At 40.9% G+C, this 16,447-nt stretch overlaps 1 protein-coding gene across 1 annotated transcript in view; it reads left to right on the top strand.

Annotated features, from left to right (window-relative positions):
* Positions 1-16,447, top strand: part of SH3BP5 (SH3 domain binding protein 5) — a 1,951,634-nt gene that overhangs the window by 491,768 nt on the left and 1,443,419 nt on the right. The window lies entirely within an intron of this gene.

Genomic DNA, 16,447 nt, shown 5'->3' with positions numbered 1-16,447 from the left:
CACCTGACATAACCATCTTGACTGAAACTTGGCTTAAACCACATATTACAGACAATGAAGGTCTGAAGGTAATGCTACTCAATGCTAGAAGTCTAAACCTCAAAATGCATTCTCTCGAGGCACTCCTAAAACTGGAGAACATCGATATGTGTGCAGTAACTGAGACCTGGTTCAAGGCTCCAGAGAGCACCGCTGTAATACCAGGCTACAACTCTTATCACACTTTTCGGCCACCAAACCAGGACCGAAACACTAAAGGTGGAGGAGTATCCATATTCACCAAGGATATTCACACCTCCAGGCTAGTTGCCCAAAATTCTCCAGGTGCAACTAACACTAGGTAAGACTGCAGTCCAAATTGTAGCTTGTTACAGATCCCCCACCATGCCCCAAGGTTCTCACTACACCTTTCTAAACATACTGGAAAATATTAAGATACAACCAAACACCCTAATACTGGGTGATTTCAGCTACCCTGCCATTAACTGGGTAAACTACTCGTGTACCAACACCTTTGCCCAATGGTTCTTGGAATTCATAAATTCTAATGCCCTGGATCAACTAATCCATAGTCCCACCAGGAGCTCCAATATCCTGGACTTGGTCATTACCAACATGGGAAATTGATGCTCCACACCAGTGGTCACCCCCTTGTTGGTTAAGTCTGACCATAAGCTAATCACCTTTGACATCCACATTCCACCCCCACCCCCCAGTAAGGAAGCATCCGTAAAAAACTTCTCCATGGCCAACTTCATGCTACTCGAGTTAGAAGTGACAAACTTCATGACACCCATGCAGATGGGAATTGAAAGTTCGACCACCGAATCCTACACTAAAGCACTGTATGAGCACATCCACTTGTGCATGAATTGTGCCATCCCAAATAGAACCAAGATGCTGTCATCCTAAAAAAGGAAGCCAATCTGGTGGTCTCCTGTCATAAACAAACTATACAACAGAAGGAAGAAACTGTTGCAGAAAAGAGGAAAATCCCAAGATGCAAAATAACTCCCTTACCAGCCTCAGTAAGAAGCTGAGATCCCTCATAAAATCCTCCAAAGCTAGTTACAAAATTAAAATTGCCAAAGATTCCAAAGACAACCACAAGGCATTCTGTAGCTATGTCAAGAGTCTAAATGGCAATGCTCAGATCTGCTCTGAGCTATAACAGAATGGCATTAAATATACTGATTCCAAGGACATTGCCAATATCCTGGCAGATCGATTCAGTGCCAACTTTACCCCCCTGTCACCCCTAAATGGCCCATCTCAATACTGAAAGATTGCCAAATTCTGGTAATCACGGCCACACAAGTAAAAACTGCACTCTCCAAAGCTAAGAATACAGCATCCATGGGACCAGACGACATCCCAGGCTGTGTACTACATGAACTACAGAATGAACTGGCACCTCACCTAAGTGTCATGTTTAATGCCTCACCTCAGGCTTCGTGCCCACTGAGTGACACACAGCTACAGTTATCCCACTCCACAAGGGGGGGGGCACCGACTTGGATCCTGGGAACTACAGTCCCATCAGTCTGATGAGCCTGATCTGCAAGGCCATGGAAAGTATTATCATGGAACTTATAAACAAAGACATTGGCAACCTTCAAACACTGGACCCCCACCCAGTTTGGGTTCGTGAAGGGCCAGTCGTGTCTCCTGAACCTGACTGACTTCTTCGAATCAGTGTCCAGAGCCGTGGACAAGGGTAAGGTGGCCTACACAGCCTATCTGGACCTCATCAAGGGCTTCGACACCATCCCCCACTCTGGAATCATAGATAAACTTACTAAGCTGGGCATAAATTCCTACGTCACTCGATGGGTGGCCAACTGGCTTACTGACAGAACCCACACTGTAAAAGCAGCAGACTCCAAATCCAGCTCCAGACAATTGACAAGTGGTGTACCTCAGGGTTCAGTCCTGGGACCGCTCTTGTTTGGCATCTACTTCTCTGAAGTATAGGCCAACACTAAGGGACTCTGGCTAACAAAGTTCGGAGATGACTGCAAACTGGGAGTCATTATTGAATCCCCAAATGATGAGGCTATTCTACAGAAACAGATGCTTGGTGCCAGAGCCATGGGCTCAAAGCTCAATGCCAAGGAGTGTATAGTTATCCCCTTTGGGAAAAAACATGTACCTGTGAATTACCACATAGGTGGCAGTACACTAAACACTGAAAGTGTGATAAGAGACTTAGGAACACAGGTGGACAGTGGTCTTACCTTTGATAACCACATCACCACAACAGTCAGGAAATCCTTCTATGTGGCACACCTCATCACTAAGGGCTTTTCATCCAGAAAAAAGGAAGTCATTGTCCCACTGTACTCATCCCTCATTAGACCCATCATAGAGTACAACGCCCTCTTTGGTATGTACCTCACAAGACATCTGCAACAACTGGAAAGGCCACAGAAGCACCTCACTAAAAGAATCACAGGCCTAAAGCAGATGCCCTATGCTGACCGACTAAAAAAACTTCAGCTATACATCGTCTACTCAGAGGTAATCTCTGCTTAACATACAAGGCCATGTCATACCCAGAGCTGTTGGACATGCTACACTTAAAGAAATCCCAATCCATCAGTGCCACATGCTCCAGGGACCTAAACCTTGTCATCACAATGAACAAAACATTCTGGAGGGATAGGTTCCTGACCCAGAGACTCCACATACTCTGGAATAGACTTCCCATACATGTCAAGTAGAGTGCCTCATTGGCCATCTTCAAAAGGAACCTTGACGATTGGATGGGAGATAGGAAATTTACCCCGGGGATCATGTCAGCTGCCCTGCTAGACAGGGGTCCAGGGAAGTAAATATTGTGGGACGAAATAGCCAGGGAATTGTTATGGCTAGGCTTGTATAGGCTCTAGGGCTGACACCCTAGTACCAGCCTATGAACCTATGAAGTCCTACCCCCTAGTTATAACGTTTACAGATCTGACCATCATATCAAACGAGGAGGTGGTGTGGCCATAATGTTCAAACAAAATTTAACAATAGAACTTATTAACACTAATTTACCTTCATTTCATAATGCTGAACTTCTTCTCACTAAACTTAACATTAACAAAAACAAGAGTTTAATCATTGTAGGCATCTGTATACCACCAGGTGAAAATTCTACTACAGTTGAAGATATTCTTCACTGGCTTTCCTTAACCTACTATCAGGAAATTATCATAATGGGAGACCTCAATATAGATTGGTCCACCTATGACACAAATAATCCTCCAAACTGTATTAACTTACATGGCTTCTACCAGCTTATACAAGATCCCACTAGAATAGATAAAACGTCTAATAGACACTCAATTCTGGATTGGATTCTCACTAACAAATCTCCTTCTTTTCTCCAAGCAGGTTGTCTCCCAAACAGTATTAGTGACCATCTTCCAACTTTTCTGCTTAGACATAATCTTAGTCCACCTAGACAATCAGTCTTCAGACTAATTCGTAATAAAAGAAACTTCAATACCCACACATCAACTGTCTAGTTGAATAGATTGGTCTCCCCTAAAAACTACCATTAGATACTGCAGTTCAATACTTTAGCACTACTTTCCTACAAATCCAAGACTGTTTAGTCCCTTGTTGAACTGCTAGAATAAAAATGCATCACTCACCATGGATACCAAAAATCTTTTAAAACAAAGGGATAAGGCGTGGGTCCACTGGCTTACTCACAGAAACCAGGATACCTGAACTCAATATAAACAGCTTAGAAATTAAGATAAATCTTAAGTAAAAGCAGATAAAAATCATATTACATCACTGCTCAACAAAAGTACCATAACAATCCCAAAAAAATGTGATCTACAATTGGTAAGCTCCTTCAACCAGGTAATAATAACCTCCTCTACCCCTACCACTCCCTCCTTAGGGGATAACATAGCAACTCAGTTTAACTCTTTCTTTATAAATTCAAAACTTTCTCGTACCACACATAACCAGAATATACCACTTAAGGTTCCTACTACTAATAATAATCTCGCAAATCCCTTCTCCTTACAACCTATACCAACTCATTTCATTTATAAATCTCTTAAAAAACTCAAACCTACCTACTAGTGTCACTGCAGATAATCTACCATCTGAATTTCTCAAGCTTGCTGCAGAGAGAACATTGCATACCCCATATCCATCATTACCAGTCACTCTATTGCTGAAAACTATGTTCCAATCCTCTGGAAAATCTCCTACATCACTCCTCTTTATAAAGGAGGGAACTCCACTGAACTCACTAACTATAGGCCTATTGCCAGCTTTTCTCCTCTCTCAAAAATACTTGAAAGATGCGTTCATACCCAACTCCTAAATCACCTTCTAACCAACAAACTCCTCTCTCACTCCCACCATAGCACTACAGCTGCCTCCTCATTTTTAATAATACTATAAATCAACATAGAAACCAGAACAGCCTTGTCTCTGCTATCTCTTTAGACCTCTTTAAGGCCTTTGATATAGTTTTGCATCAAAAACTACTGTTAAAACTAGTAAACATTAGTTTCTCTACCCTACTTTGGTTCCTTAGTTACCTATCCAAACGGCAACAAGCTGCTAGGTGGAAACAAGAGCAAGCATCTCTACTCCCTGTTAATATCAGCGACCCACAAGGTTCCATACTAGAGCCCTTGTTGTTCAACATATTCACTAGCCAGTTAAATAAATGCACTCCACTAGCATCAGTCGTTCAATATGCAGATGACACTACTCATATGTAAAGCATCCTCCCTCCCACTTTTACAAGAAATCACACAACAATCCTTTCTCCAAGTGGAATCTTGGCTTTTCAAAGCTAACCTTATACTAAATCCTAAAAAGACCAAGCTTGTGCTTTTTCACCCCACTAAACCTTCCCTACAAACAGCCTCCTTTCATATGCTTTCCTCTAACAATACAGACATAAACACCACCTCACAAACTAAGTTACTAGATGTTATCATTGATAATAAATTGAAATTCGATATTCATCTATCTCAGTCTATCAAAAAATCTCATATCAAACTTGGCTGACTCTACAGTATCAAACCATTTCTTACAAATCAGTCCAGATTGGACATTACTAGGACTCATCTTCTTTCTTCTCTATTCTATGCCTCTCCAATCTTTACTTCACTTAGCAAAACTGAACTTTCCACACTTGAATGCTGTTATAATAAAATAGCCAAATTTGCCACTGTCTCCCCTCACAGATAACACCACTGCTCCTCCCTACAACAATTAAACTGGTTAGAACTCCCCATTACCTAACCTATACTTAACTTATTTTTATTCACCATTTAGTAAATCAACCTGACAAAATCCCAGCATTACAACACTTACTCAAACCCTATAATAACACTCCCTCTTCTCTGATCTACACATAAAACTCTCCTGCAAGTCTCCAAAAGTTAACAACTGGGCTGGGAATTCCCTTTTTTCCCCACTATATCTCCAAAATTTGGAATGCTATCCCCAACATATATTAAGTGTCACTGAAATAATTCAAGAAAAAACTTAAAGACTACTTATATAGCCACTGGATCTGCTCCTGTATCAACCCAGGGTAATCTCTTCCCTATATGCCTTATCACTATCCTTAACCCCCTATTTTCTTTCTCATCTGATATGTCCTCTAACCCCCCCACCTCTTCCCTATCCACTTTAGTTAATCCTGACTAATTTACCTTTTTGTCTCCCTATTTTCTGTCTATGATTTAACTCTTCCATCCAAACTATTTGATGTTGTTTTTGTATCAATTTATATTATTTTTATCCTGAATATATTTTTATTCTATATATATATATATATATATATATATATATAGATAGATAGATATATTCGATGTTACATCTAATGATGTTAATGTATATTTATAACTACTTCAAACTATAACTGATATTTATTCTTTGATTTTTTTGCCTATGTAATTACTGTTTTATGGAGCTTTTCTCCCTAGGCCTCTGCTGAAAATGGGTTCACACCCAGATGGACTATCCAGGTTAACAAATGGAAAATAAATAAAATAAATAAGTTAATTAATACTAACATTACACAGTAGGATTGGTCACCCTTTGTTAAAGGCCTTAAGTAGCTGATAAAGGTTGGCTGGTGACAGCTGGAATTACCTTATAGTCTGGGCAAAAGGGGGCATAGCTAGTAAACGTGTGCCAGCCTTCCCCAGGTGTGTGTGTGCTTGTATATAAATCAAATCTCAAAGTGTGTGTGTCAGCTACTTGGGTGGGGACACAAAGCACTGGTTGGACAGAGAGGGTTCTGGAGGTCTTAGCTTGACCACTTGGCTGAGATCTCAACCCTATAGCTGTGCCAGTGGGGAGTCTTATTGGGAATCTGGAGAAAGAGGGAGAAACCAGACCCAGAATGACTGTGATCTCGGTGTGCTCTTATGGGAAATTGCACTTTACTGTGTGTAATTGTCATCCTCCTGGTGTATACGTCTCCTAGCTGTTACCAGTGGTGAAGACTGAGGCTCCTTGATTACTGGGCCACTGCAGGGGCGTCACAACTTCCACCATTTGTATCTGTGTCTTCTGAATCTTTGAAATTTTAAGCTTAGAAAGGAGTCCTGTTGGTGACTTTAACTTCTTCCAAAAGGATTTCTGAATTGCAAGGTCTTATATCTACTCCACCTTTTGTTTTTTTTCATAGAGACAAGGTGATCTTCAGGGCAAACCCTAAAGTGTTTATGGAAATGCTTCTTAACTAACATATCCACCTCCCTACATTTTACCAATCCTAAAATAGTGGAGAAAGAATTCTTCATTCACTTGATGTCCACAGACAACTACAATTCCACTTGGGTAGGACAAAAAAAAAACATAAGAAAGTCTGATTAGTTATCTTTTTTAGGGAATGTAGGAAGATCTTCCATTTTCCAAAAACAGACTATATGTATATGGATTTCCCCTTGCCATATCCTTCTTTCATAGATATTCATAGGTCAGTATTGAGCTTTCTGCCCTTGTGGGCCATTTTAAACCTAGTTACTGCCCCTCACTGAGAAGCAAACCCTGTATAGCTTGTTTGTGAGGCCAACACCTTAACCATTATTGTAGTCCCCAAATTTTTATATTCCTTCCATGTCAAATGTCTTTATGTCGTTGTTGTTCTTCTTTCGGCTTTTCCCGGTTAGGGGTCGCCACAGCGGAACTCCGGTCTGCTAATGATTGGCAGTAGATTTTTTTACGGGTGTCAAGGTGCCAGCTAGATGCCCAACCTTCAATGAAGGCACGCCCATTCTACATGTCTTTCGAATGCCACTCGACCACGGGGAGGACATGCAGACTCCACATAGAAGGCACTCCAGCCAAGAATCGAATGGGACAACCTCTTGCTGTGAGGCAACAACGCTACCGCTGCACCACCATGACTTCCATGGCAAATGTCTTTATGCTCATCTTAAAACACATTCTACCAGAGGTTTGGTTTGTTCTTCTTTTTGTTCTTGTTCTTCTGATGTTTTTAATGGTCTTGATTCTAAATATATATTGTAAGCAGCTACCTGGTCTTCTAGTCACACTTTTATCAAAGATTACAAAATAGTTGCCTTTTCAGGAGCCAGAACAGGTTTTGCAAGAACCATCCTTCAAGGTTTACTGGACTGTTAGTCTGACTGTCAAACATCTACTCTTTTTGCTTAAAGCTGTGGGAAATGTCCCATGAGTTGCCATTCCTGCAATTGTGATCTAATGATGAACACTGCAGTTATATAAGATCTTCCCATAGCAGTAGATGTTCGACTAGATCACTGTTGCAGTATATGCACCCTTCCTCCACTTTTTTCTTGGCTACTTCTCTGTTTTATCCAAGGGATGAGATGGGTCCCTTTTTACTTTTTATCCATTTATTCTTCCATTACTAGCAGAATAAATCCTCTTAGAGCATTAGCTTCAGTCTTTTCTCAGGGAGAGGAAGTTTTGAAGATTTTTTCATCCATGTGTCTCTTAAATACCAGCTCGTTGCCTCATTCATAGATCTTAGGTCAGATGTCACAAAGGAGGTAACTCTACTACACTATCAAAGTACAGGCCTGTTGCTATACTGTCCCCTCTCTCTAAAATTCTGGAAAATGTGTACATTAACAAATTGTGGACTACCTAATCCAAGAAAACCTCCTAATCCCCCAACATGGCTCCCGCCCTAACCACAGCACCACTACAGCCCTCATATCCTTCACCCATCACATCTCACAAGCCAGAGATAATAAACTAGTCTCCTGTCTATTCCTTCATCTGTCCAAAGCTTTTGACACTGTCTCTTACTCCAAGCTCGTTGCTAAACTGTCTGACCTCAGTCTGTCAAGCTCAACTATCTCCAGGTTTGCAAGCTGTCAAACAGTCAGCAATCAGCCAAATGGCTCTCTGCACTATCCCCCTCACTACTCATCAAGATGGGTGTCCCACAAGGGTAGATACTTGGACCCTTATTGTTCAACATCTTCAAAAATCACCAATAGACATCCTTCCCTCAGTCATCCTTCATACAATACACTGGTGACACTGTTAATGTGTGCTGAACTGTGAATAAAAGATTGAAATGAATTCTGCTGTAAATATGCTGAAAGATAAAGCATAAAACAAGTTTGCTTTGATGTAAGACGATAGCTTAGCAATGTAAAATGGCATTCATGCTGTGTGACATAGCTCTGGCTGAAATGAGTGAAAAATAAGGAACAGCTATTAATGGATACAATAACTAATATTGCTACATACTCAAGTGTGCTAGCTTGCACTGCACTTGGATTGTTTTTAGTGCTGTTTTAGCTGCTTTTCTGTGTAAAAAAAAAAAAAATTCTAAGCTTGTTTCCTGCCTTTCCTGTAACTAGTCTAGTCCAGATACAGATTTGCTGTATCCAGGACTGTTTGTAAGCATCTGAGCCCCCCAAGTCTTTCTGTGTTGGAGGGAAGCCTTCTAGCTTGTCAGTGGGAGTGGAATTCACTAAGTAGCCTATCTACCGCAGAGGCTCTCAATAAAAATCTACCCAAACAGCAGAGGCTTCCAAGGCGGAAAAGCACTCAACCACCCCAACACAACACTAATCACGAGACACATAACTCTCCTAAACAGTGTGCCATTCAACCAAAGCCCCTAAGGCAAAACAGTATGCCCAACACACTAGTCATATGTGACTCGATAGTGAGGCACATTGATGTCCCACTCACTAGGTTGAATAAGGAGAAAGCAACAGTCAGCTGCCTGTCAGGTGCCAGGATCCGCCATATAACGCATGCACTCAGGTCCCTCAACAACAGGTACAAATATGACTCAGTCATTGTACATGTGGGTGTGAATGATCTGAGATGTACCTCCCTGGACTACATGAAAAGAGACATGGAGGAGCTCTCGGATTATGTAGCCCAGGCAGGTATGACCCTAGGAAACCAACAAAAAAACAAAAAACAGTCTTAAAAAAGACTATACGATGAAAAACAACAATGATTCCAGTTGGAAATGTTATTACTGAAACATGTCTTAGCGCCTCGGCCACCACAGCCTTCAATGAGCACACAATTCATGGTAAAGATACATTCCCTTATATACAGAGTGTAAATAACTTAATTAATAATAAATCAATTAAATAATTAAGTATTAAAGAAATGCACTCCCTGTTAAATAAAAACCCATACCACAGATACAAAAATATAATATAAATATAACACACAATATCTAATCTATTATATCAAATATTTCCAATTAATCTCCATATTTAAACCAAAAGGTGATAATGTATTATATTTCAATATAAAAATAGATTCTTTATATAATAACATATTTTTAACAATCTATGATTTCCTTTTTTAATAAAGATCTGTTCTAAAACAGTAGCTTGTAACAAATCAACATTCTGGTTATGGGTTTGTAAAAAATGTAAAGCCACAGAATTATCTGTGGCACCCCTCTTAATATCACAGATATGTTCCTGTAATCTAAGTTTAAATTTCCTCTTAGTCTCTCCAATATAAAATAGATTACAAGGACATTTAAGGCAATAAATAACTCCCTCTGAGTGACAAGAAAATTGTTTATTAGGCATAAACATTTTATTATTTATTCTGTCGAATGATATTCTAATAAATTGGCATATATTGCAAGACCGACAAGCAAAAGTACCAAAGTTATGTATTGGAAAATTTAACTGTTCAACAGGATGCCTAATATGCTCTTATCAACATATCCCCCAAATTTTGTCCCCTTTTATATGCCACCAAAGGACTAGAGGGGAGCAAATTACCCAATGTTCTATCCTTCAGCAAAAACTTCCAATAATATTTAACTGCATCCCAAATTTCTTGGCTTACCAAATTATATGCAGTGACAAAATAAATATCTACTGATGCCTTTTTATTTTGTTTAAATTTATTCCTTGGCAAAAAATGTTTTTCCCCAGAGGTCATGAATTTATCAAAGGATTCCATAATGGAATCCATAGAATAACCTCTGCATAAAAAAACATTAATAAGTTGATTTATTTGTCTCTCCAGATCTACGGAATCATTGCATAGTCTAGATAGTCTAATCATTTCACTATAAGGTAAAGATTTCATGGTATGTGGAGGGTGACAGCTACTACCAAATAAATATTGGTTACCATCAGCAAATTTTTGATGAATTGTAGTACCAATATACACTGTTAATGCGTGTTGAACTGTGAATGTGTGTTGAACTGTGAATAAAAGATTGAAATGAATTCTACTGTAAATATGCTGAAAGATAAAGCATAAAACAAGTTTGCTTTGATGTAAGACGATAGCTTAGCAATGTAAAATGGCATTCATGCTGTGTGACATAGCTCTGGCTGAAATGAGTGAAAAATAAGGAAAAGCTATTAATGGATACAATAACTAATATTGCTACATACTCAAGTGTGCTAGCTTGCACTGCACTTGGATTGTTTTTAGTGCTGTTTTAGCTGCTTTTCTGTAAAAAAAAAAATTCTAAGCTTGTTTCCTGCCTTTCCTGTAACTAGTTTAGTCCAGATACAGATTTGCTGTATCCAGGACTGTTTGTAAGCATCTGAGCCCCCCAAGTCTTTCTGTGTTGGAGGGAAGCCTTCTAGCTTGTCAGTGGGGGTGGAAATCACTAAGTAGCCTATCTACCGCAGAGGCTGTCAATAAAAATCTACCCAAACAGCAGAGACCTCCAAGGCAGAAAAGCACTCAACTACCCCAACACAACACTAATCACAAGACACATAACTCTCCTAAACAGTGTGCCATTCAACCAAAGCCCCTAAGGCAAAACAGCATGCCCAACACACTAGTTATATGTGACTCGATAGTGAGGCACATTGATGTCCCACTCACTAGGCTGAATAAGGAGAAAGTAACAGTCAGCTGCCTGTCAGGTGCCAGGATCCGCCACATAACGCATGCACTCAGGTCCCTCAACAACAGGTACAAATATGACTCAGTCATTGTATATGTGGGTGTGAATGATCTGAGATGTACCTCCCTGGACTACATGAAAAGAGACATGGAGGAGCTCTCGGATTATGTAGCCCAGGCAGGTATGACCCTAGCCCTGAGCAGCATCCTACCATCATCCAGAATTATACCACAGTACAAGCAGAAAATTAGTGATTTCAACAATTGGCTAAGTTTCTGGTGTCATTCTAAGGGGATCCGGTATCTGCCTGGGATGACATGATTGACAGACCTCGATGCTTTGCCCGAGATGGCCTGCATCTGCCACCACTGGGCTTCCGGATATTGACCAAGGCAATTGCCACCCCTGTAATGCCTTTTTTAGGTGGTGTTCCAAAGACCAAATTGCCACCATAACAGCTACAAACAAATGCAATCTGAGGGTCATGGTGCTCAGCGCTAGAGGTCTACATCTCAAAATGCACTCACTCGAAGCACTAAAAGGAGAACATTGACATTTGTGCTGTAACAGAGAACTGGTTCAAGGCAGCAGAAAGCACCCCTACACTACCAGGCTATAACTCTTTCCACACCTTTCAGCCCCAGAACTTGGACCGAAGCTCTAAAGGTGGTGGTGTTTCCATATTCATAAAGGATATGCACACCTCCAGACTGGTAGCCCACTGTAATGCATCAGAGATACCTTAGGTGCAGCTAACATTGGGTAAGACAGAGATTCAGGTCGTAGCCTACTATATATCCCCAACCATGTCCCAAGACTCACATTCCATGTTCCTAAGCACCCTGGAGAATATTAGGGTCCAACCTAACACTCTCATACTAGGCAACTTCAACTACCCCTCCATTATTTGGGAAAGCTACTCGTGCCAGTACACTTGCCCAACATTTCCTGGAGTTCATTAATTCCAATGCCCTGGACCAGCTCGTTCTTGCCCCCACTAGAGATAGCAACATCCTTGACCTGATCATTACTAACATGGGTGACCGTTGCTCTACACCAATAGTCAGCTCCTCCCTGGTTAGATCCAACCACAAACTAATCACCTTGGAAATTCCCATCCCTCCCACCCCCCGCAAAGATAACCACCATGAAAAACTTCTCCAAAGCTAACTTTGGGCTCCTAAAAACAGAAGTGGCTAACTTCATGGCACCCACGCAAATGGAGAATAGGTGCATGACCGCCGAATCATACACCAATGCACTGTACGAACACGTACACAAATGCATGGATCTCACCATATCCAGTAGAACCAAGATGCTCTCCTCCAAAAAAAGGAAGCCAATCTGGAGGTCCCCTACAATAGACAAACTCTGCAATAGAAGGAGGAAACTGATGCAGAGTAAGGTGAAGTCCCAAGACTGGAAAAACTCCCATATCAGCCTCAACAAAAAGTTGAGATCCCTCATCAAATCCTCTAAAGCTAGCTATGAAAACAGAATTGCAGCAGATAGTGAAGACAACCACAAGGCCTTCTGTAGTTATGTAAAGAATGTCTGCGGCAATACCCAAATTTGCTCTGAGCTACTGCACAATGGTACTTCATATACTGAGTCAACAGATATTTCCAATATACTGGCCGATAGATTCAGTGCCAACTTTTCCCCTCTCCCCCAAAGGACCAATCACAATACCAGTAGATTGCCAGGGATCCAGTATTACTGCTGCATAGGTTAAAACAGCACTGTCCAAGGCCAAGAATACAGCTTCTGTGGGACCTGACGATATCCCTGGCTGTGTTCTACATGAACTACAGAGTGAACTGGCACCTCACCTGTGTGCCCTATTCAATCACAGCCTCACATCAGGCTTTGTCCCTACTGAATGGCACACTGCTACAGTCATCCCTCTCCACAAAGGAGGAGCGACTACAGATCCTGGGAACTATCGCCCCATTAGCCTGATGATTCTGATATGCAAAGCTATGGAATGCATCATCATGGACCTAATAAACAAGGATATAGGGAATCTCCAAACTCTGGATCCCACACAGTTTGTTTTATTGAAGATAGATCATGCCTGCTCAACTTGGTTGACTTCTTTGAGTCAGTCACCAGAGCTGTGGATGAAGGCAAGGTGGTTCATACAGCCTACCTTGATCTGCCCAAGGCCTTTGATACCATTCCCCACTCAGGAATCATAGAAAAACTCACCAAGCTAGGGATCAATCCCTATATCACTAGGTGGGTTGCAAACTGGCTCATAGATAGAACCCACAGTATGAAAGTAGCTGACTCCAAGTCAGATTGCGGACTAGTCACAAGTGGAGTCCCACAGGGTTCTGTCCTGGGTCCTCTCCTGTTTGGTATCTACTTCTCTGAAGTCCAGGCCAACACGAAGGGACTCTGGCTGACAAAGTTTGCAGATGATTGCAAGTTGGGAGCTATTATTAACTCCTCAAGTGATGTTGACATCCTACAGAAAGGCCTCACTGAGATCAATGACTAGTGTTAGAACCATGGCCTTAAGCTCAGTGCCAAAAAATGTGTCATCATCCCCTTTGGGAAAAACCCAGTTCCCATGAATTGCCACATTGATGGTAGTCCACTGAACACAGAAGGCATTATAAGAGATCTGGGAACACACATTGCCACTGTGGTCAGAAAGTCCTTCTGTGTGGCACATCTCATTAGTAAGGGTTTTGCATCCAGGAAGAAAGAGGTCATTGTCTCCTTCTGCTCTTCCCTCATTAGGCCAGTCCTCGAGTACAGTGCCCGATTTGGCATGTACCTCACTAGACACCTGCAACAACTGGAAAGGCCGCAAAAGTACCTCACAAAGAGGATCCTAGGCCTTAAACACTTGTCCTGTGTGGACAGACTAAAAAAACTCCAGCTATTCTCTGTATCATATTGCCTACTTAGAGGCAATTTCTGCTTGACTTACAAAGCCATGTGTGTCCCAGCTCTGTTAAAAATGTTACATCTAAAAAAATCCCAATCCCTCTGCACCACACACTCCAGAGATCTCAACCTCATTACCACAATCAACAGAACGTACTGGAGGGACAGGTTCATAACCCAGAGACTGCCCATGCTATGGAATAGACTTCCCATGCATGTCAAGCAGAGCACCTCACTGACTCTCTTCAAGAGAAATCTTGATGAGTGGATGGGAAATCGAAAATTCACCCCAGGGATAACTTCAGTGGCTGTACTCGACAGAGGCACTGGGAACTAAGGTCAGGTTGCACAATGCCAGGATAATCCTATGGTCTAGGCTTGTAAAGGCCCCAGGGCCATTAGCCTAGTACACACTTGTGAACCTTATGAATCTCAGACTATATTTTCTCAATATCAGCAGCAGAAAAGTTTGATGTATTCTCACAGATGTTTCCTTTCAGACTCCTGTGAATGTACATGGCTTTTTAGAATCAGCAGAAAACAATTCCAAAAGGCAGATATTGCATGCATTCTCATATCAGCAGAAGTGCTTGCAAGTAAATATTAAATTGTTTCACAGAAGGACAATAGGAAAGTCTAAAAATAGACATTACATGATTTCCTACCAAAGCCCAAAAAAGATACCAAGTGGAAAAACAGTATCTAAATTATGTGACTAAAAGAGTATATAAGAACTGTAAATCAAACTGTGTTACAGGTATGTAGGAACTTAGGTTCCGAGGTAAATGGAGAATGGAAAGCCATCGTCTGTATTGGTCATGAAGAAAAACTTTGTGCATTAAATTTGTAAACTACAGTTGTGTGTCTTGTTTGTTATAAAAATAAGTTATTTATTAGTAATTGTGCTTACAGTAAAATAGTATTGTGCTGCAAAATATATTTCTTTATCAGTATGCAATTTGCAAGGCTTGGTGCTTTAAACAGACTACAGATGCAGTCATGCAAAACTCTGTGTAGTAACCAGACTCTGATTCAGCAGTAAACAGCCAGCAAGACTTTGTGTCTTAGGAAGACTTTGGTTCCAGTCTAGCACAGCATGCAGCACCTTCCATCTGAAAATGTTCAGACACCACAGTCATCTCTGTATCTGATAACCCCTCTGATCTGCACAACCTTACTCCGAAATCATTCATATTGATTGAAATCTAGCTCTCCAATGACTAACTAATACTAAATCCCCCCCAAAAAAATCTATTACCCACCTTAAGTCTACATTCTGTCATGGTTGAAACAAACACTAAGCTCCTTGGTGTCCTCATAGGTGATCAACTTAAATTCAACCTTCATGTGCACCACTGTATCAAGAAAACTCATCAAAAACTAGGCCTGCTGTACAGAAATAAAAAATTCCTAAGTAATGACGCACGTATCTCTCTTGCCTATGCTTACCTTCTCCCAAGTCTCTTTTACAATTCACAAATCTTAACTAACCTGCAGTCCTCTCTTTTATCCAAACTTGAAGCTACTTACAATAAAGTGGCAAGATTTGCCGTCAGCCAGACCTCTACATCTCACCACTGTCTCTCTCACAACTCTAAGCTGGTTAGAATTCCCTCACCAACTCTTGCTCTCTCAACTACTTCTTATCCACTCCATCCTCTACAAGTCTGATTTCTGTCCTGACATCTCCTCTCTTTTTCTCTGGATACTCCCCCAAGAACCCTCAGATCTTCTGATCAAAACCTTATTAAAATGTATATGCCAAAAAGGTCAATTGGTCACAATCTTTATAGTTACTCTCCTTCCCTCTCTTGGAACAAGCTTCCCTTTCTGTTAGGAAAACCCACTTTAGAGAATTCAAGCATGCCCTCTAAGATTTCCTAATAAATAATTGGACCTGCTGCTGTAAACATCCCTTGATTCTTCCTAACAATAATTTCCCTTATTTCTCCTTGCCCCTGACCTCACTAATACCTGCTTTCTTTATCAATTTCTGCTTTCTTCACATCATAGATCACTCATCCCTCAGCTCTTATCTCCATTGATCGCTGAACTTCCTTACTCCTAACAGTATTTCCTATAATGTCGTTATACTTATTTAACCCCTCCTGACCTTTACCCTCCTAATCCACCAACTATTCTTAAATAGTTAACAAACTAGTGTATTGAAGTAAAGGACAAAATTCCTCTTTTTCTCTT

The sequence above is a fragment of the Protopterus annectens genome, chromosome 2.part2, assembly GCF_019279795.1.
Source record: "Protopterus annectens isolate FY-2018-M chromosome 2.part2, PAN1.0, whole genome shotgun sequence".
In the NCBI taxonomy this organism is placed as follows: Eukaryota; Metazoa; Chordata; order Ceratodontiformes; family Protopteridae; genus Protopterus; species Protopterus annectens.
The sequence above is the reverse complement of the archived record's forward strand: the minus strand, read 5'-3'. Positions and strand labels throughout refer to the sequence as shown.